The sequence below is a fragment of the Atractosteus spatula genome, chromosome 7 (assembly GCF_055471065.1).
Source record: "Atractosteus spatula isolate fAtrSpa1 chromosome 7, fAtrSpa1.hap1, whole genome shotgun sequence".
Taxonomy (NCBI): domain Eukaryota; kingdom Metazoa; phylum Chordata; class Actinopteri; order Semionotiformes; family Lepisosteidae; genus Atractosteus; species Atractosteus spatula.
The window spans coordinates 11,776,239-11,799,144 of NC_142712.1; positions in this window are offsets into that span (position 1 = coordinate 11,776,239).

Below are 22,906 nucleotides of genomic sequence, written 5' to 3' on the forward strand. Positions count from 1 at the left end.
TCGTATTGCAGAGTCCTACAGTATGCTTCTAAGAGTTACCCAAGAGTTACCTTTTTCTTTAAGGCAATCAAATCAAAGGAAGTGAAGGAAATCAAATAGTGAAGGAAGCTGTATGGAATCAGACCATGAGTGGTGATAAAAAGGTCCATGTGACTGCAAACAATTGCAAGCTAAATATGAAATAAAACACTTGCTACATTATTAACAATAATAATTCTGTTCTTTGCCTGTGCTCTGACCCATGTAGCAATTGCTACAACTAAAGAAAAAAAACATCAGCTTAGACTCAACAAAAAGATGTCTATTGAAGAGCTAATTCCACCATTGTCTCCAGATTATTATGTGATAATCTGGCATTTGTGAAAATAGCCTTTTTTGCTTCATACAGTCTAGCCAGTATGTATGTTTTTATACAGTACACAAGACTGATAATGAAATACTTAGTTGGAGAGGATGTAGTTATATAAGATACAGTCAAGTTAGCAAAGGACACATATTTGCTGAATTAGAAAAGCCAGATGTCTGACTCTGGAAGAGCGTCTTTGAGAAGGTCTATGTGTGGGTGAATATTTTAAGACTAGATGCCTTTTTCATTTGCTCTACTTTATAGCACTGATGCATACTTCTTAATTGATGCACAATGTGCCGGTGTTCACAATGTCTGCACTCTGCACTCTTGACAAAAAAAATTCCATTATCCAAGTTTTGAAGCCAAAGGATAGCACAGCACTTGGAATGCAATTATCAAGTAATTTAGTATCTTCAGCAGATAAAAAAATTTGATTATCATCTCAAGTTTAAAAAAAATAATTATTCTATAGTAATAACATTCTTCAGTCTTCCAAAAAGTAAAAAGTATTCATTTTAAAATAACAAAATGATAAGTCAAGAGAACAGATTTTGTTGGAAGCTTCGAAGATGTAGAAAAATAGAATAACACTGCTTTATGCAATATTGCTTTTTCCATATCACGTCATTAGATAAATTAATCAAACCATGAAGTATGGCCAATTTTTAGATTATACTTAATTTTGAATTCGGAGAACAAGTTTTAAGCTTTTCAATTGTTATAAAATTTCAGATTTTAAGCATTAGTAAACCATTCATACATTTTCTAAACTGCTTTATCCCGTACAGGCTCATAGGTTGGCTGGAGTCAACCCGGCAAGCAACAGGTGCAAGGCAGGATACACCCTGGATGGGAAGCCAGTCAAAGAAGCAGAGCACACCAGGACCAATTTTCCAGCAGCCAATTAACCTACCAGTATGACTTTGGACTGTGGGAGGAAAGTGGAGCACTTGGAGAAAACCCACACAAACATGAGGAGAACATACAAACCCCATGCATACCACTCCAAGAATTGGACCCAGGGCCCCAGGACTGCAAAGCAGCACTGGCAATCATCAGACCACTATGTTGGCATTATTAATCTACAACTTCAATCACTCAAAGAAGTCTTCTAGAAATTACATGGCATTTTGTCTTTTATCTTGTTTTGCATGTACAGTAGTATAGCATAATTGGTTTGAGTTTTAGATTGTTTTATCTGAATTCACTCATAAGAGAGGCAGATATTTTGCAAATCAATGATTGTCAGTTTACAATTGTTTGTTCTTTTGGTTTTTTCAAGCTAAAATTGTAAAAAGCAAAGCATGTAATTTCTAAAATTAGACCAAAAAAAGAATAAGATACCAGACTTATACTTATACCAGACACACGGACAAACAATTGATTAAAACATTCAAAGAGATTCACTTATTAAAACACGTTGCCAAGTATCAACAGGATTCAACCGATTTTTCCCTGCAGGGTGCCTTCCACTGAGCAAAAGCTTTTTACACCACTGGCTGCTTTCAAAGATTCCCTCTTAATGCCTCAGAATGTAAGGAAGGCATAGTAAAAACTGCCATTGTATTCAAACTCCTCCAGTCTCCAACCTTCAATCCAAAATAAAACCTTTTCTATTTTCACATAATCATAAAAATCAATTTGTCAGGTACTCCCAAGCTAGTGTGGACATTTTTAAAGAGTGGTCATCTCTTCAAAAAACAGCAGAGTATTGGAAATAATGATGATTATCTATCCACCAAGCAATCTTGGTAAGGTCTGTGGCAACCTCAAGGCTATCCTGAAAGCATTAGGCATAAAGCACAGCTAAATGCTGGACTGCTGATGCCAGTATATAGCAGATTATTTTAAATATAGAATATGTGAAAAAATCATCATTGTAATTCCCAGAAGACCCTGTAGTTCTTTTTTGTCATGTAGATACACTTACCAATGTGCAATATTTCTTCTAACAAGAAAGCTAGGCCTCACTCTACACTACTTGGCTCAATTAATTCACTTGATCATAGTGGAAACATTTTATAAAACTTAGAGAGGGATAAAATAATTTTGAAACTTATAAGAAGAAAATATAGTAGTCCCTATCAAAGATTAAACTGTGTTGTTTTTGTATATCACTAAAGTTGGGGTTTTATCATGAGAAAAGTTGTTTAAAAAAAACTAGGATCATCAGAAAGTTTGAATGATGACAAACCTCCCATGGAATGAAAGGTAACATAAAGACTTGTTTAGAATCTGATGCTTTTCACAAAACTTGTATTTGATCTGAATACATACGGGGTTTTTGAAAATAAATAAAACATCAAAAAAGCATCACCTTGGTTCTATTCCAGCTAATAGCTAATGAAAAGCATAGCAAACAGCAACACATCCACTGTAAAACCTTTTAAATTAATTCATTATCTTTAAGGAGAGCTGGGAACCTGCTGACAATCTTCCTCCAAGCATGTCACTCTCCGTTCCACAAGAGGGATCCCCCCCCCCCACCCAGCTTCTAACACGGAGACTTCTCAGAGGGTGATCTGCACAGCAGCAGCCTGTATAGCGGGCACAAACAAACCAGTGACAAGGTGGAGAGACATGTCAGCAGGCAGCCTGAAAAAGGAACAGGGGAGGGTTTATTCAGCGTGCAAAAATCTTTCGAGCAAAAAACAGAAAGGTTAGAAGTCAGCATTTCAGCTGTGTGGCCTTCAAGGTTAGCTACGAAATTATGTAGGAACCCAGTCTGCAGCAGGGAGTGTTCTGGTTATTGCAGTTTAACAGGGATTATACATATGTTAATGAGTGCATTTCTGGATTGCATGGAGGATGTCCTGGTTTCATCGTAATATAATTTACATTAAATAAGTTATAATCAATGAAATTGAATTAGTAATAAGAGAAGCTACGTCAGGTTTGTCTGTGTTTGTGTTAGATGTAAACCTTTAAAGGTCTGTACCATAAAGGTGAATTTAATCAAAAGTGGATTTCTTTTGAAAAAATAACAATTATCTTTTAGACTCTTTTCATTGGATTTTTCCAATGAAAGAAAGTCCTCACCATGCCTAAGCATAGGGATTTCGAGTTTAGTTGACACATGTAGAATTATTTCTGTTATTGTCCCTTGTTTCTGATAATCATAATCCAGATGTACTATATACAACTATCCCTGCAATCCCAGGCAGTTTTGTCATTTCTGTTCTTGATACAAATACCAAATGATTTAAATAATTTACATTGGGAAGTTAACCAGTGAACACAGCTTTTATAGTACAGTCTCTCATATAAGTACTGTAGATAACCTACACAGATGAGAGAAATGACATGATAGGCATGCTTAAAACTGTAGTATCTCTAAGCACTCCACCTCCACCTTCCACATATTCAATGCACTATACACATAACATATCACACTATACGTATCCAAAGCTCTTTTTGGATACATCTCACTATTAACCCTCCTCCACATTTTTCACCACTTAACCTGAATTGAAAAAAGAAAACAGGTACATTTCCTCAGTGTATGTGCTATACATGAAAGTATAACTATTTGTAAGAAATAGATATACATCTGGCATAAGTATAATTGCACTTATTCCATATGAATCCTATTTTAAAGTTCTAGAATTCAATTTTAGTTCTACAATTAATGATCAGGTAAGGCAGCAAGATGCAGGGTGAGGTTGTCTCATACCACCCTCTGGACCTCCGCCCTTGCAATGTCGTTCTCAGCAGCTGAATACTGGGTCCCTGTCTGGTCACAATCAGCACAGTAAACACCCAGCTGAATGGCAGCATGCACATCAACCCTTGGACCCCATGCTCCACCCCACTCCCTTGACTCCAGATTCTAGAAAAATTCACTCATTCACACATCCGACGACTTGTAATCACCCACAAGATGCTCAAAAAGGTCCAAAATGCTCCTCATGGGCTACTGCATGGAAACACATTTAATCCACCAAAGACACATCTGTCTTCAAGAAAGCCAATCTGGAAATCCCTCCCCAGAAAGACCCCAAAGCAGACTCCACCTGGGCTCGAGAATGGGAATCACCGGACTTCATCGCATGCCCTACTCAACAACTTCCCAGCTTTCATCTTCCAAGAGAAGAGTTATGCACTCCAAACCGTATAGGACTGGTCATGGTCCATGTCTTGCCAGCCTCTATGTAGGTGGGGAATCAGTGCAGCCCTCTTTGTTCCTGTGGGATAGAGCAAATTAAGCAGCAAATCCTAAAAGACTGCCCAATCCACAGGGCAGGACTGCACACCTTCGACACAGCCTTGGCTCAGGAACCTTGCATTCACTAAATAAATAAAACCTTACATTCTCAGCGGGAAAACACTATTATAATAAAGTGCTGGAAATTAGATTTCTGCTTAACTATCCCTTGAGACTCTTTTTTTCATGTACATTTGTATTCAGTTTTAATAGCTGGAACATAAATGAAATAGATGTGCATATTCTGTGGTTTAGGTATAAGAAAAAAAAATCAATTGTCGTTGTGAAGATTGAGTCAGAGCTACAGTACCTCTGTTGAGTCCCACAATTATGAAGACAAATAGGAGGGATCCTCACTACCTCCAGAGAGAAGCTGCAGATCTCAGATCCTCTACAATTTAATATTTTGACAATGAATACTGTCAATTCACAATATTAAAAAAAGGCTATAAACTGTTAACTAGAACCAAGCTCTGGTTCAATGGAATTACATACCGTATATGATTCTTGTCATTGCATTTAATCTATTCTAATTGTGTTAAAATGGAATTGCTTTAAAATCATATGTGCAATAATATAATAGATTCGATATTTTATTAGAAGCTTTATCACATAACAAAACGGAGTCCCTTCCAAAAATTACTTTATCTTTACGAATTAAAGCTGTAGGCAAATCTTTAGTCATTTTTCTACTCCTTAATTAATGCAACGAAAAGTTAAGTTGTCGTGTAAGAGATTTACTCTGAGAGTTGACCGAATTTTGGATTTCGTCCTCTTTGATGGGTTTCCAAAGGATTTATTTGTGCCCAGTAGGTTGCGCTGTATTTGCCTACTTTTACAAGCTGTTCTGTTCTACAACTAGTATTACACGGGAACAGATTGAGACCGCATTGGTGTAGCGGAGGAACAAGTACGCGGTTTGCTGCTGGACAGATACAAGCGTGCTCTTAACTTCTATGGATACTGCAAAGTAGAAATTAACACACGGATTTACAGCACAGTAGAGGGTAGGTCAACAAACATTCGTGCGGCATTCACCGGAAAACAGTTTCCTTCTGTTTTGCATGGAAGTAGAAAATTTAGTGATTGAATTAAGCTGTGGTAGCTCTACACAGCAAGGTGGTGGCGGATAATCGTTTAAAAATAAAAGAATGAAGCTCTGCGTTCGAAATGAGGTCTTTTAAACGAAAGTCATATTGGCACGGATAGATAAGTAAATATGTCCTTTTTTCAGTGGGGTGTTCTGAAAGGATTTAATATCGTGCGTTTTGGTAGCATTCGAAAAAGTCGGAATACTGTAGGGACCTGAAACCCCCAGGGACTCGTCGCCGCAGCAGGAAAAGTTTTGGGAGATTAGAATTGCTGAACGTTAAAAATGAATTTAGGATGTAGTGTAGCTAAAATCCCAGGTAGGTTGTTTTGTAAGAAAGTAATGACCAAAATTCCACATTTTGAAATTGCTGGGATTCAAAAAGTCCGATTCTTAGAGTTGAAAAATGTTGTATGTACTGTAGTGTAGGTAACTAATTTAAATCTCAAAGTGTGCAAGAGATAGCCGGTGCTGTTAAGTATAGCGTGCAGTTGAGAGTTTCTTGTACAAGTATGTGCATCCGTGCTGTGCATTTTACCACCAGTCTGTTGAACAACTGGCTCAGGTGCAGTTAGGGGTAGTGACAGCGAAAGCTAAATATTACAGTTGGCATTTGTTTTTCCTGCACAAAAAATTGAATGTCAAATAAAATTCAGATTTCATTAATCAAATACAGGTGCAGAGGTTGTGAAATGCACTATGTGCCAGTAGAATTAATTAGAACTCTTGATATTTGGAAAGGATATATAGTTACAAAACCGTAGATCTCCCAGTCGTGCTCGTACAGTAGGTTAATTTTAACACTAACAGTGGAACTCTTGTAGATAACAAAACGGCTTTATGCTGATTAGTTATTCATTAAGTGTTTCTAGTTTTGTATGATAGAATAGAGGCGTACTGTAGTTGATAAGGTTGAAATATTTTACGTCATGGTGAAGTCTTGCGTGAATGTAAGACTTGTAAAGCATATATACCGTTGTAATAAGAGGCTGAAGTGTAATGTACCCTGACTGTAAGATGTAGTTATGTTCTTCCCTTCAGTGCGCTTTCTTCTGAGACGGAAAGGCAGGTCCTAAATTGTTGGTACAGTAGTCAAACAGCTGGTGGTACTCAGTTCTATAGGAGTTCTTCGCATTTTCAAGACATTTCAGGAGCTGCTTGTAATTTATAATGAATACGGTGGACAAAAAAAATGGTATTTAAACAAGTAGTTTAAATTTATTTCCTGTGCAAGTATGGGTTTAAATTAACTTGATTTAGCGAAAGAAAAAAATTCAGATGGTGTGTATACTGTAGGGCGCATTCATTTGGAGATGGTTTCACTTGTCAAATTTCATACGGTCTTCGAACGTGATCCTGCATTAATGTTGATAGTTCCGCTATGTTTTGCATCCTTTTGTCAGATTTTAATATAATACAAACACTGACGTTCTGTTACAATGGCATTAGCTATTTATTTAGACTTTTCTGAGTGGTTGGTGTTAAAATCACAATAAGGCTTGACAAAGGGATACATGCAGTATGTAATACCTTATGAATGCAGTTTCCCCCCTTTGTTTCCTTATGGTTACAGCTGTATAAATTGTGGTGTGTTGACGTTCTGGTGCCAGAGGGAAAAGAAAGAAGTAGGATGACGAGGTTTTGGCTTTAAAATCATACTGAGCTCTAATCACGGAAACGGGAGATTTATTTTCAAGCCCGGAAAACACTATGTTGTGTGCAAAATAGTTTGTCAGCTACTTTTAAAATTTGTTAAATAAAACTCTACCGTTCTATAGCTGTATACACACATAATCGGGTATATTTAGACAAATTAATTATTTTTTAAAGGGACTTGACAGTTTTTAGCTCAGTTTGGAACATTCGAATATCCAGTAGCAGTCTCGGATTCAGTGTTAATTATCATAACCCCATTTTTTACATAATGAAAACAATGGGTTGGCCCAATTGTTTTATAGCAAGGTGGATCTGGCAGAGACTTTTATGTCATCTTGGAGTTTACCCAGCTTGACAGTTCAAAAGCCTTCTATTTGAAGAGCCCTGGCTAGTTGCTTTGAGTGGTCAAAGCTGCCAGTGTCTGTCATGGATGTTTAGAACACGCAGAGATTGAAATAAAAATTTTATAGATTTTCTAACCCTTATCAGGGATTATTGCTTGCTCTTCCTGCTTATTTAACACTACTTTTAGTACAATCCAAGGTCTCAGGAAAAAGAACACAATTTTTCAAAAAGTCAGCAAGATGAACTTTAGCAATCTTACCTCCCCTGCCTTTACCAGTATCACTTCCACCTGAGTGTATCTAGGCTTAAATGTGGTTAATTAAACTAGAATTTTGTTCATAGTCTGTGCTAGATGCTTGGGAAGTAGCACTATGTCAGTAAGTGGCCCCATCTCAGTTAACTCTTTAATATTCAGGGTAAAAGTATAATGATTTAATAATATAAATGTCCTAACACTAATACCTTATGCCTAGTAGGAATCAATAAGATCACAGAGTGATTTATTTATACACGTGGATTCAAATTATATAATGTACAGTTTTTTTAAATAATAAAATGTGTCAGATAAACCAAGGCAATGGTATATATGAATCAATCTGCTGTGGTCATTCAAGAGATATAATAATATAAGAGATGCTAATAATACAGGGTAAAATATGCAGACTGTAATACTTAGCTAAGTCTTGTCAACCTCATAATCAGTCCCATAACAGATGTCAACATTCATAGACGCTTGAAAGACAAATAAATATTCAGTTACTTATAATTAATCTCTGTCTAACCTACAGTATACTTCTTTGGAATAATAGCTCCTGGGTGTTAAAATGGGAACAATGTATACTCATTGGAATTGATAACGCTCGATCAGTTGCAGTTCTGGTGAGCTTTTAAAAGTTCAGCAGGGAGATGGACAAGTAGATCCATGTCGGATGTTATCCAGTGTTGGTCCATTGGCTGTGTATCAAGAAAATGTCTCAAGAAAATGTCCTTCTGGTGCAGGAGGAGAGAAGGCTCCCTAGCTTCCCATTGGAACATGCATGCAGTCTCTGAACTTGGGAGCTCCCCTGCAACTTGAGGCCCAGATGAGGAGTAACTTAGTCTGCTCCCCCCTATTTTGTAGATGCTATGCTGAATATTAATTGATATTCAGTGGTGTTGACAATTTTCCAACTGTTACTTCAGTGATCAAATGCAATTACAATTGGGAGCTTTTCACAGCACAAGGATTCTGAATTTACATACGGAGTCTCGACCCAGTTGTTACTTTTGGCTAAGTTTAGTTGTCAGTCTTGGAGAGCCATCACAACACCAAGTGCAGCATCTGTTATGTTCCATCATCATGGGTGTTGATTGGCCGTGACGTAATCAGGTGTCGTGGGCATGTATTGTTGTATTACCCACATTGTCACTCCTTTCTTACTGCTATTTCATTCAATTGCTCCAGTGAGCATCTTCCTCAAAGTTTTGAAAACACCTTAATAATGACTCCAGATAAGTGGGCAGTACTGTTTGTTATGGAGTATAAGGATAGGCCTGTGACTGTATGTACCGTTGCCACCAACTGTTTTGATTTCATTAGCATGGTGACTCAGGATAATTATCGCTAATTATCAGGTGTTACAGTGTATTGTTTGTTTTTCTAATTCAGGTCTCAAAATCCCCCTGCACTGTACTTGATTGATTGATCAGATTGTACTGATCAGTGGTCCAAGGGAAACTGCAACACTATTTTATATTTCGTAGTAGAAAGAATCAGCATTGATGAGTGCGTTTCAAACCACAATAAAAATAAAATGTACACAGTAACTTATAAGACCTCCAATTTACATCACAAATTAAACAAAATGTGCTAAAATGTGAAATGATTATTTTTTTATTTGGACACTGGGCCATCACCTGCTGAACTGATCTTCTTTAGAAATATTTTGGATACTCAGGAAGTATTATTCGAGCGAGTATAATGCGAGCCACACTAGAATCAAGCATTTTGTTGCTTCTGCAACTTACAGTATATGAAATCTTTGTTGACTGTCAATCACACTAGCAACAACAGCTATCTCTTATTAAAGATTCCATTGTTTTGTGTCTAAAAGATAGGAATTGTCACATTTATCTCTTGGAAACTGATACCCTTGTACCAAGGTCTCAGTCAACTAGATGGTGTCCTGTTTTAGTAACTGGCAAAGAAAGCATTAGAAATTGAATTCAGCTCAGATATTTTAACTATTGGAAAAAAACAGCACCATGTAATCCTGGGAGCATTTGATTTAGGAGTCTATAGTTCTTTTAGTTCATCAGTTTCTTGTGTATTGATTGCATCTAGCCCTACAGCAGCATTATCTGATATATTAGGCAGAGCAATAGCTTCATCTCTGCTGTAAAGTACTTTTATCATTATTTACAGCCATTTCAGCCTTTAGTTCTTTAATTTCTGAAAAGAATCACTGGCTTTAAATGTAGGAAAATAACACCACATTGCAGAGGCTGGTAGCGACAGTGTTTGACCAGTGGTCAACACATTGATGCATTTTTTTATAACCAGTGTTCTGGTTCATTGCGAGCTTTAGGGAGTCTTTGTCATAAATTATTGTACAGATGCTAGAATATGCAACCAACATTTGAATAACAGTATACACTAGGAAAAAAAAAGACTGATCAAACAAGCAATTAAATGACTGGAAAAATGATGCCGGTAAAGTGTTAGCTTTTCAAACCAAAATAAAGTTTATGGCATAATTTGCATTTGATTAAATAAAAGCTTGTCTCATTCCTCACCCAGCTGACAAGAAAGCATGCTTTACCTGGAAGTCAGCTGTCAGAGACAAAAATAAATCTGTGTTTTTGAACTGGCAGTATAATTCTATCTTAGAATTTTTTTTTTTCGAAGAAGTTTTAAGTACTGTTCAAATGTAAATACATAATAGTTCATGTAGGTACATAGGTACTGTACACACACCTGAAGAAGGCTCCACAGTTGAAATGTTGTTTCATTCTTCTCTTTTCAGCATGAATAAACTTTTACTTGTTCCTTTGCAGCTAATACATAATAAACAACTAAACAGTCTTTTTATATTGTGCTCAGTTAATGAAGCTTAAATTAATAGAAAATCACATTAACTCATATGAAAATGATCTGTAAGGGGATTGATTGTTAGTCGTTTGTAAGGACAATCTCAGTTACTTGGTTTTTTAAGTTGTGGTTATGCCATAGTGAGTGAGCTTGTGGGTGTGTGGTAGGGTTTGTGTACATTGCATGTATGGTGAATCATTGCAGTAGGCGTTCAGGTTTTCAGGGTTACTTGAAGTATTTTTATGGGACTATTTAAAAGCTGCAAGCCATTTTGTAAATGACATTTCACTGTACACCTGCTCATTGTGTGTTACAAATTCAATTTTAAAATTATTCTATAGGCATAGAAGAAAAAGTTTAATTTAAGAATCAAAATATATTGTGCTGGGAATATTTTCCCAGAGTTAATTGACTTTTAGACAGAGAAGCAGTGTACCTTACAGTCTCAGAGGACTGTGCTGTTTAAATTATGATTTTTAAATTACAATATGTTAACTGAGCAACAGTTATTCAGAAGTAGTGTCTTGCGTCAGCAAATGTAATACCTTCACTGACAATAAAAGGAAATGCTAATAATTTTTAAGTGCCTCTTCTAGAGTTGAGTTTATTACTGTGAAAAGTATGCATGTATGGGGCAAGAAGATGAAGAGTTGATGTGGAGATTTTTTCAATTTGTTAGAATACAGGATGCATTATTTGACAATTATAAAAAAAATACAAAACAATGAGAGTAATGTCATGGGAGACATTCAACTAAATTTAGAGGAACGAACCATAATATTGAACTGGTCATGATGAAAATTAATTTGGCAAATATCATGTGAATGAATTTAACCTTTTCTCTGGAAAATGGAACTTGTGGAAATGAGGGATCAGAAAATTGCTTAAATAATTTAATTACAGTACAGTATCATGGTTTTCAGAAGAACATATTATCAAGGTCTTTGTAGTGTAGTTCTGGAGTACATTAAAAAAAGTTTAGAGATGGTAGCGGTGTGCTCTTTAATATTGTAAACGAAGAAAAGCTTCAGGCCTGTTTATTGAAAATCAATTGTTTAGATTTGTTGTGAACTATTTTCTGAAAACGGCTCTTTAAGTTTCATCTTTAAAATGCATGAAATTAAATTCAATTTTATCAAGCGAAATATTCACTGATTTAAATGTGCTTGGGCTATATCTGTTTATTTTGCTTATATATTTATATCAGATAATGTTTATACTTTTTTTTTCCCAAGGCTAGGACTGAGAAATTATTATTGATTTGATTTTCATATTTTTACATTTGTCCCCACAAGTATATTTAATGCTTCAACAGACTGCATTTTTTATTCCAGGCCATCAGATCAGTGGTTCAGTCACAGAAAAGATTTTGGAGTATGAAGTGCAGCGCAAGTTACAACTGTAGGGGGGTGCAGTGCTGCAACAGTACATTGGTAGCAAATGGGCTTGCGCATTTCCTGCTAGCGTTGTTTAAATCAATCCCCACAAATGTCTAGATTTGCATTAGTACGTGATTCAAACTGGTGAACACACAGCCTGCTTCATATGAAACTGTTAAAAATACCTCACGACTCATTCATGGGATGTAGCTACTTTTAATTTTCTAGTTTTGAGAGCAGTTTTGGGAATGACTTTGAGAGTCTTTCCTTGCCGTGTTACTGATTTTATATCAGATCACTTCACTGGACAGGATGCAGTACGAAAATATGATGAATGACTGCATTTCATAAAAGTGTCTTCTTTCCTTGATGATGATGTCCAAATACTGTAACTACACTGAATGCAATATACAAGGCTTTAAAGAGCCTGTTGTTTTTCAACATCATAACTTTGACCTACAAACTTCAAATGGCAAACCTTTGTTTTAAAAGGTGTAATTTAGGTCTCTGTTTCAGTAGAGGTGGCCTCAGGCAATAACAAATGGTTCCTGTTTGAGTGAGGTTGATTCGGTATATTGATATACTATTTTGTAAACTCAAAGTGACTTGTTATTTGCTGCTAAACTAAGCCCAATCATGCTGCAATCAATCAGTTTTGAAGATTGACACCTAAGCCTGTAAACTATGTATTCATTAAGTATTTGATGAGTATTATTGCATAGAGCAGATGAGCATGTAAAAGGAAATCTGAATAGATAGATTAAAACAAAACTCAATAGCTTGTGCACTGTGTTTTGATGAGTGCTGATATGTGTGTAATTTTCCAGTATCAGTACACCTGTAGAAAATATGTCTTGCTCTGGTTTTTCCTATGTCAGTGACAGTACATTCTTCATCTAGACACCATATTCTCCCATATTGCTGTGTTCAAACAAAAATAATGTTGCTAACTGCACACGATATGTATAAATGTCTTGTTTGACCTATGTCTTCCATATGGCTTCTAGTCTAAATGAGGGTCTAATTCCAAGGAATTCCAGGTTATTCCAAGCCAGGAAAACCATTCCGAATTACTGATCTCTTATTGCTAATCCCCCACTGCTACTGTAGTCATTCTAGTGCCAAGCAATTGAGAACATCATTTTTTAAAACGGGGAACAACACTTCACACTACACAGCCAGACTCCATCTGTGCTTCAAAATAGTTGAGAAATTGACACAATGAGAACAGATTTATGAGCACACATCGAAGTAGAATGACTTTATTTTTTTTTTTTAAATGTAATGATCAACAAAATGAATATCTGCATTAGTGGATACATTCATATCATTAAGTGTTATGTGTGTTGTAGATTTATTATGTGATGGTAACTACAGATATTCTTAATTAAAGTGTTAATGTACTTTGGATACACTGTATTCTTCAAAATATCAGATAAAAACAGTATCAACCATACTTTATACAAAGACTTCTCTGCATTTGAAGAAATAGACATCATTTTCATTATGCGGAAAAAAAGACTGTGGACTGTGCATGTTTATTGCACTTGGAAACCATAAAAACTCAAAACCCATAAGGGTCAATAGTCTAGCAAGGAGAACTTGCACACTGAGCTGAAAACAAGGTATTCTCTACAGGCGCTGCTGATTTCTTTTGCCGTATGTGTGACGGATAAAATGGCATGTTGTTTCAAATTGTTTTGCAAGCTACATTGCCGACTCTTTCACAGACTCTTTATAAAACCACATTGTGCTGCAGAGTAATAATCCATTTAAGCAGTGTGCTATTATACTTTAACAATATGGAGCAGAAAAAAGAAAAAAAAACAACAGCCAAGTGTGTCCAAAGGAAATCGTTTGATAAATGTAGTGCTAGTAGCCACACAATCACATCCATCAGACCTGGGTTCCGTATGTGAGTAATTGAAGAAAAAAGCTTTCAATTTACAATGGTCAGTAATAACCATTGACCAGTGTTGTATCCCATCTGCTTTTCTTGCTATTGATTCACGTTTGGGATTATCCAGAATCGTATATCACTTCCTTATGAGACTGCCCCAAATACAGCATGGTCAAAAGTACCCGCTTCAAGCTCAGAGCAGCAAAAGGTTTGGTTTAACTTACATTTTTGCATTTCTGTCTGTAACTTAAAATGAATTTCCCAGTTGCCATCCAAGTTGATGTCTAATATATTCTGCAAATCTGTCTCAATTTAAAAAAAAAATATTTAATAAGGTTTGACGAGCAAATTAGTCTATTTCCTTGCCTTCTTTTCTTTCATTACCTTAGAATGAATCACTTGCAGAGCCTAGGGTTGAATTGGAATAGCCCACTGGGCTAAAAATGCTCTTTTAATCAGGCCTCCATAGACTTTAAATCTCAAATCCAGTACAGTCTGAAATTGATAACAGTAATTACAGTTCTGCTGTTTTACACACAGATCTCTATGCTGCACAGTAGATGACTGATAAAGCAATGGTAAAAACAGACTCACTGCATAAGATTTAAGCTGTTTCCATTTGTTATACAACCAAAATGATTTTTTGTTATTACATATTTAAAATGGACGTGTCAGAGGAGGGGCAGCCAGTGTCAGCATTTTAAATTATTATTAACAAGGTTATTAAACTGAAAGAGACACAGCCTAACCACAGTAATGGATAGCAGAGTCTTGACTCTTGCTTGGAGAATGAATGAGCTGGTTAAGCTAAATCAACTGACTTAACAGATGTGAGTAGTTCATACTATTGGTAAAACATTTAATATTGAGTCTACACTGAAGAAAATTGTCAAATGGCATCGCCAGGACCATCTTGGCTTCATAGTATTGTTTGCTTAGGTCTTCTTTGCTTTGATAGTATTTAATTTGGTACTTTTAGCAATCCCTCTTAGGTACATCTTGGATGATTCTTATATTTAAGAATAAGTCATTTGCCTGCTTACTAACAACTACTTGAGAGCAAGCTTCTTAAAAGCTAACTGCCAAGAATCATTTAGAGGAAGAAATTTGCATTTAGCCAAAAAAGCTGTTTTCCTTCTGTCACTGTACTTTACTTTCTCCTCTTAGTTTGTCTCTTACTCACTTTGAGTTTTCCAATGTGCTATTATTTCCACTACAATATTTTTTTGTTGTTTTTTTTGGCTTGCAAAAAGAAACAACAGAAGAACAACAGAGAATCAAACAGAATAGAATAATCAGGTTGTAGGAAATTACATCAGAAGAGTATAGGACTTACTGCTTCTTTAATGTTACGATTGTTGTGTAAAGGAGGAGAGATTCTGTATCCCACATTTTGGAAGTTTGGATTTATTTGTTATTCCTTCCTGACAGCATATTTGGTGATCTTCAGCTGGTTCTTAAGAATCCTGCAGGGCAAAATGTGTTTAAGGTGGATATTGAAAAATACAACTAATATCCACAGGAAGTTTTAGCAGGTGTCTTAGTGAAAATGGATATGATGAATGATGCTAGGAAACAGGAAAAAAATCAGCAGAGTCTAGTTTTTGACTTCTTTGTGAGAATACTGTCAGAAAATTTACATTTAGTTTGTCTTGTATATTGTTTCCATTAAGTACTCAGTCCTGTGAATAGTTCTGGGTTATATTAAAGCTTTAGGAGGTAAAAAAGAGTCCTGTGACTATGAATCCACAGGGTACTCAGGCAATATGAAGGCTTCTGACAATCAGAACTAGCCATCAGTACAGAGGTTAAATTACTCTACAGTTCAAATGTTCACATCCCAATGAAATGTGTTTTAGTGCTGTGCATTACGGAACTCTTGAGATACCCATTATTCACCTTCACCTTAAGGTATCTGCTTCTCCTCTATTATCTGATCTTGAGAGTGCATTCTGTGGGAAATGAGCAAGAATAGAGCTCAACCAGCCCTTTGAGTGAAATCAACCAGTTCTTTGGTATGTGGTACAGTATACCTTGGATTAACAATGCTTTGGCATTCTTTTACACTTTTAACCCTTCTTAAAAAAGCTGAAAGAAATGAAAAAACTGCAGTTTTTGAGGAAGACATCTACACTGCTTTGAAATAGCCAAGATGCATTTTTTAGAAAATTATTAAACCAGTATACTGTAATTATTATAGGTTTCTACGATCAATAACCTGTCTTTGCCCTTTCCAGTCCTTTGATGAAAACACTGAGCAATTGCACACTGTGAATTTTCTCTGTTTAATCCACAATTTAAAAAATAACATTTGATCTAGATAAACAAATTGTCTGCTTTTCAACATGCGTTATTTATTTCATTTTGCTCTCATTTGCTTGAGATTTGCTTGTTGTCCTTATCGGAACATGCCACATTTTCATCCTCTTGCTGTGCATTTTTAGTATACACTGAATAAAACTTTGCATCCAGCCATAACTACACAGTAAGAAGGTTAGCAAATTCAGATCAAGTTATGTTATTTTATATTACAAATATTTGTAATATTTTTAGGTTTTGTCAAATCTTGTTTAGGACTGTATTGCTAGTTAGCACAGATTTTGCCTTTAAATTTTGAGGTACAAGGAAAGTATATTCAGGGGCATGTTTGGTAAAGATGCTGGTTTGTTAATTGTTTTATCAGCAGATCCATGAACAGCTCTTTAAAAGATTTTAATACACAATATGCAGGAATCTGAAACTGTGATTTAAGGATCTTGTTGTGTACTCTGAGTGATCTTTTTACCATTTAATTAATACTCAAAATTAATGACCAGAGGCTCTTTAAGGCATTGTAATTTTTTTAACTGGATGATGACATCATAGTTTTACTATAGCTTATTTTTACTCTTAACAGTCACCAGGATAAACTCATTACAGTACATGCAATTTAAAATAATATGGTTCTTACAGTATATATATATAAACTTATAATCAGAAACATGGATAGCCTGTCAGTTACAAGAATTTCTGTCTTGTTTGCCTGTAGGTTTTAGCTTTCACAGTACTCAGTTGGAACTTGCAGTCAATCATTGGATTTTAAATTTCTGACTAATGGCTGGTTGAAGCTTTGATTTGATTTGCTCCTTTTTTACAGTTCAGCTATTCAAACAGTAGATGAAATAGTAGAGTAATGCCTTGTTTATTCTAGGGTCTCTGAACTAAACCTGTTTAGGTCTGACTGTTAGCAAAGGTTTGCATTATTTTTATAGCCAGGTTTACACCGAAGGAACTGTGCACTTCAGGCTTCAGAATGTACTACCAGCATATAGACTACACTTTTAATTAAATTATGAGTTAAGTCGCATCATAATTACCAAACTTGAAATGTGTTTTCATCTGCCAAAACACCAATGCAGAAAAATGGAAACCCACTCTTGTTGCTACAGAAACAAGAAAAAAAACATTTTTTTCCACTCGTAAAGGGGAACAGCAGGCGCAATTTCTCAGACCGGTTATTAAATCTTGGTAACAAAATACATTCATTGACGTTCGAGAGAAAACAAAATTACAGACTTCAAATAAATTACAATATTTTGAAGTTTGTGAAAGTACTGTTAAGTCCCATTTGTTGATGCAACTCGCTTTCATGTTCCAATGCATTGCCATATGATGTGGCCCTTCCTCCTAACTAGTCACTAGGCTCCGTAATCAATAATGTAATAGGATGTACGAGTGTATAAATAGCAAATAGTATTTGTCGGCGAAACCGTCTCGAAATTGAAAGCTATATTTCTATTGGATTAGAAGTGATGTATTCGCAAACCTGCTTCTTTACATTGTCATGTAAAGGGCCGCATCACGTCACCAGACACTTTGTTGCCTCTTTTTGAATCGCAGAACATGGCGTTGCCACATACCTGAAGATTTTGTCTATTTTGTGATATAACTTGGAGGTGTTACAAATTACTGTGTACATTTTACTGTTGTTGCAGTTTGAAATGCACTCATCAATGCTGATTTTTTCTAACCCCAAATTATGAGAATAGCATTGCAGTTCCCCTTTAACTGCAAAGACAACCCAACTGCATGTTAACCTGTGAAAGTGAAATTCTCTCAGCACAAAAAAGAGATCTTAATGCAGAAAATGTAAAGGCTGCTAGCATCAACTTCATCAGCATCAGAAAGTAGCCTGCAGATGATGGATGTGACACCAGTGAAACAAAAAATGATTCAGCATTACAACATGCACACTGTTTTGGTGAATTTGCTGCAAAATCCAGTGTTTGGATCTGTTTTCATTTACACAGCTCCTACAGTATATGAAAAAGGAGATACAGCTGTATTAATTTTGTATTTTTTGCATACATACTGTATATCACAGTAAATAACATTAGATACATTTTTGTATTGATATTTTTTGTTAATCTTAATTCTGTTGTATTATGTTGGCTAAATAGATTATATTATTTAGGTAGCTTTTGATAAATGCATCTGCCAAACAGTAATAATATTCAGCAAACTCCTTTTGGCGTCTGGTCACAGTTTTCAATTAAAACAAAAATGCAAAGTATTACACATGAACACCAACATTATATTGTCACTTTATATACCACATTGGGTAAAATGCAGGGAGGCTTCAGATACCTTCATTTTAACTTTGAAATCTACTTCACTCTTGTTTGTGGTGTGAGGGAAGCAAAAAAAGAACAGTGGTCACTGCATCACCATTTCATTTAGCTGAACAGTATTGTGTTTTGTGAAGAATTGAAGACGGTTTTGTCATAAATAAACACTGTTCGTGAAGTTGTTTGAGAAAAGTATAATTGAATCTGTAAAGCTGAGTAAACAGCTTTAGGGGGACCAATATTTGTCATATTCCTTACCAGTGATGCAGTTACATTATTTATACTTGCTGCCTCCTGTATACACAAAGGATTGCATTTTTTTGCTGTTCTTCCAGAATCTTGATGCTGCATTGCAACATTTCATCTCTTTAAACATTATAGTTAATATCACCTACACAATTATTAAAATTGTTGCATTAACATAACTATAGAGAGAATTTGGGTTTTAAAAAATCTAAGGAAAATTAAGAAATTAACTTAATTCTCATGAAACTATGTCCCTGATTTGTTCTTTTTGGATGTAGCAAAAAGTACAAACAAAAAAACATGTTGTTCTCATCTAAAAATGCATCATTAACATTTCTTGGACAACTGCAGCATTCAGCCAGCTTTGAGTACTAGGACTGGCAAAGAGAAACGTCTTCTTGAATGTAAACTGCCAAGTAATTGTATTCAATATCCCAAAGAACAGCACATTAAATGGAAGGAGCACAACTCTTAAAAAGTTTGATAATTTTTAAATAACAAACATTACAAAGTCTGTTAGTCTTGATCTCAGTTTCTAGAGAATGTAGTGTCTTCTGTTTTTTTTTCCATCATGAGTAATAGATTAGCAATTGACATAATTATTGATTTAGATGTGATTATGCTAGATAATGCTGATTTTTCTTTTGATTGTTGTATACAGCGTCACTTCAATAAAATTATAGTTACCTATAAACAGAGACGTGCAGAGACGTTTTGATGGGTAGTGGCTCAATAGAGAAGAAAGGGGCACTTTCTGGGGCAGGATTTGTTACATTAGAGTATCCTGGACCCAAATGAGTGCCTGCTTGTATTTCTGTGTTTTTTAATGTGCATTATAATATTCACATCCTTGTCAAAAATGGTTGTCCGTAATTGCTGATTATGTTTGATTAACAGACAAGATATTATACCCACTGTACTGAGCATATACTTTATTTTCCTGATATAACACATTTTAACAAGAGGACAGAGCAAATAAAACAATTACAATCTAATTACATGCAATACCAAATGCAATCTCTTTTTATCTTAAGAGCAAGAGTTCACATGATAGCACATCAAATCAAAGATTTTTTTCCCCAAAAAGTGTCTGTTGTGTGACAAATATTCAGGAAGCCGCTAGAAATTATCATTTGGTACCAGTTTTGTTATGTATATCACCATTCTCTCGTGCATTAGACTTTCAGTAAGGAAAAGTATTTTTTTATGTTCCAGAACCTTGCATTTCTACTCATATAGCCTGTAGATTTTTTGTAAATAGACTACAGGCAGTTTTGATATTCATCAAAATTTAAGTTGTACAACATGTTCTGATGTAGTCATTCTTGTGAGGCAAGACTCTTCTGTTATTGAGGCGTATGTAGAATGTAGCCTAAGGAACTGTTTTTTTGATGACCATTTACCTGTTCGTCTGCTGCTAGTTGTAACCCAGTTATGAGGGGGATGTACTCCCTTTAGCTGCCTCCCTCAATTATTTCTCTTTTTTTCTGAAGGCATGCTCTGCTGTTTCTGTGACAAACAAGGAAAACAAAGAATATGCATGTTAGCTGTTTATATCAAATAGAAAAAGACTGGCTTGTCTACTCAGTCAACTAAATTTTCTGAAGGAAATCTCAAATCTTGCTAGCTAAGTAGCCATGCAGACAATAATGTGCCAAGTTCGTCGGTTTGCAAGCTTAGAATAGGTGAGTGAAAATAGTCTTTCTTTAACACAATGTGCTCGATACGACACCCTTGGTGTGTTACTTTTGTACAGTCCTTCTGAAAAATCTGTGTCTCTTCTCACCGTTCAGAAATGTTTAACACGACCTCAGCAGGTGTAGTAGCCTACGTTGGTATTTTTCTCCGCTTTTTCCAACAAACGGGAGGGCACTTGTGCTCGGATGAGATCGATTAGCTCCAACATTTTTTTTTCCCCTAACGGGACATCTGTACTAATTACAGAATCAGAATCGTCAAGTGGCGAAAAAAAAGGAAGTTGGTTGGACTTTTTTTCTACAAGCGAAAAAGGGCGCTTGGGCCAGTGAGGGCAAAGGGGCAGGGGTTTGAGCCCTTGTAGCCATCAGGCTCTGCGCGTCCCTGCCTATATAACACCTTGCATCCCGGTAAGAAATATTACACCAACTATGTACAATAACTGAGAGCTTGAGTGGAATAGAAACTGAAGGACAACTGACCCTAGGAATTGAGTCCGAGACTCCTGTTCTTCATTAACTGGTTGTTAGTAAAGTGTTCAAAGTGAACAAGACAAAATGCATGAAAAAGTCTACTGGCAACTGTCGTGGTTAGAAAAGGAGAGAATGCCATGCCCTTTTAGAACTTGGGATGCCGAGTTTAGAACTTGGGATGCCGAGTTTCAAGTGGTGCCAGCATTTCTGCCAGTAGGGAGTTCTGGCTTTGATATGGGCATGAGAGACTGCACAGTGTCTGTATTCATAGAGCGTAAATCCATGCAGTGTTCCCTAGGTGAATGACTGATACCTTGGTAACTGAACAAATGTGTCTCAAAACTCAGCTCATTGGGCCATTATCTCCCAGGTGGCCAGAGACACCAGCAGGGTTCATAAAGAGTTTATAGGCAGTCGTATTTTGATAGATCTTGAGCTGTTTGAGCCTTTAAATGATGGCCCCATTCCTGTATGGCAATCTAAAGAAAAACATATTTTAGCTCACTTGTTCAATATCTCGACACTATTGGACTTGAAGTTTGTCGGAAGAAGTTTATTAGAAGAAGTGTTTTTTACATGGTCAGTTGGTTCTTGTTCCTCTCATAGAATTTCCCGAATGTTAATGTTTTAGAGAAAATTATTATTGAAAGAAACGAATAATTATTGCTTAACTAATGGGTTTCTCATGAATTAAACACTATTATACCTTGTAAATTTGACTGACAACTCTATTATAAAAGAACAGGTTGTGTGGATGAATCACTGATTTTAATTAGTTTGCTTTGCTGATTCAGAATTTTTGTATTGATATTAGCTCTATAGAACAGAATAGGTCAAGACATTGATGAAGAGGAATTTGTGATGCATGAGCAGTTGTGTTGATGTAGTTTTGTGTGCAGCACAAAGTGGTTTGTCATACAAAAATAAATGCATATACAAGTACAGTAGTCTACATATACTATACATTGTCAAAAGCAGAAAACTCAGAGTCTTAAACTTGAACATTTGTAGAAAATAACCACAGTTTCACCATCTGGAAATACACTTCCTGTGCTTTTTATTGCATTTTTTTCTATTTTTGTGAAATCAGTTCATTTTGCATGTGGCAGTTTGCCTTATGTGTTCATACAATTCATGTGTATGTTTACAGAAAGAAGAATTTACACATTTTCTATGACTGATGTTGTTTAATGTGATTTTTTCAGGTTTTTGTCAAGTTTTATGACTGATTTAAGGTAACAGATTGTACCTCTGGGATTGCAGAATTCCTTTGTTAAATACATTGTTCTCTTTCAGAACATACATGGAAGGCTATAGTGTGAAAATGTTTAACATGGAGATTTTTTTCATTGCCTTTTTTCTTCTTCTTCTCTTTTTTTCTGTTTTTTAAAAGATAATCCATAGTTTTTTTTTGTATTTAGCACTGGTGATAGTCATGAATAAGGTACAGTATTCTAGTTGATCATAATTAGAGGACAGTATATAAATTAGATAATTAAGAGATATGAAATATTGCTAGAAAAATTGTTCAAAACAACTTCTTGCAGCAATTATTTTCCTTTCAGCACTCCTCAGATTTTCAATCCATTTAATACCATTTCCTGTAGGCAGGGGTTGTCAGTGTTTTCTGTTTGATAACAGTTAGCTTTGGCTTTTAACCTCTGGAATCTGGCCTGGGATAGACTTTATTGCTTGAAACATTTGAATGTGCGCAAAACCGCAGAGAACCAGTTTTGCCTGAGGGTATGGGTCAGTTGTGTGCATCTGCTCTTTCATTTAGGCTGGATGCCTGGATTTGTACAGTTTGCAGTATGTTTGAAGATCTAACAGCCCATTAGAAGCCACATGGTTTGTCTCGTCCCGTGTTATACATTATTTATATATTCATAAGC